Below are 776 nucleotides of genomic sequence, written 5' to 3'. Positions count from 1 at the left end.
GTCCCGCTGTTTCTCCCCGAGGTGCCCCCCCCCGCCCCCGCGGGAAGCCCAGCCATCAGGGAAAAGAAAGAGGCCTTAGTTTGGACCTTGAGATGCCACTGGTCCCCCCCAAAATAGGGGGATTTCCCCCAAATAGGGAGCACTTTACAAGAAACCACACACACCCTCAATCCCCAGAGAGCCGGGCCCAGCGGTGCACGGACAGGCTCAGCGGGGAGGGGCACAGCTCTCAGCTCCTCTTCGGGAAGGAAAACATACATTTTTGATGATATGATCTATGCCCGACCTAGAACATTATATGTGTGTGTGTGTGTGTGTGTGAAAATAAAAACCTAAGCACCGCCCACTGTTCACGGCTCTGTGTTCTTTTCATTTTGTTCCTCCCTTATTCTCCTTTTTTATTTTTTATTTTTGTTGATGTCAGAGAGGAAAGGAGAAGGGGAGGGAGAGAGAGAGAGAAGCATCAATGATGAGAGAGAATCATGGATCGGCTGCCTCCTGCACGCCCCACACTGGGGATCGAGCCCGCAACCCAGGCCTGTGCCCTGACCTCCTGGTTCGTAGGTCCACGCTCAGCCACTGAGCGCGCTGGCGGGCGAGCTTTCTCCCACGCTGCTCAGCAGACTTAACACAGCCCTGGCGAGTCCTGAACTTCACAGACATTAAGGGTCCTAAACAGCAATCATTCCTGGCACCAGTTGGTTTACTGGTCGCTCCCACGGAAAGAGACCCAATGAAGTTTATGGTTTTTAAAGTCGCACCATATAATCCTTTAG

The sequence above is a fragment of the Myotis brandtii genome, unplaced genomic scaffold (genome assembly GCF_000412655.1).
Source record: "Myotis brandtii unplaced genomic scaffold, ASM41265v1 scaffold1077, whole genome shotgun sequence".
In the NCBI taxonomy this organism is placed as follows: Eukaryota; Metazoa; Chordata; class Mammalia; order Chiroptera; family Vespertilionidae; genus Myotis; species Myotis brandtii.
This window is presented reverse-complemented; position numbering follows the sequence as displayed.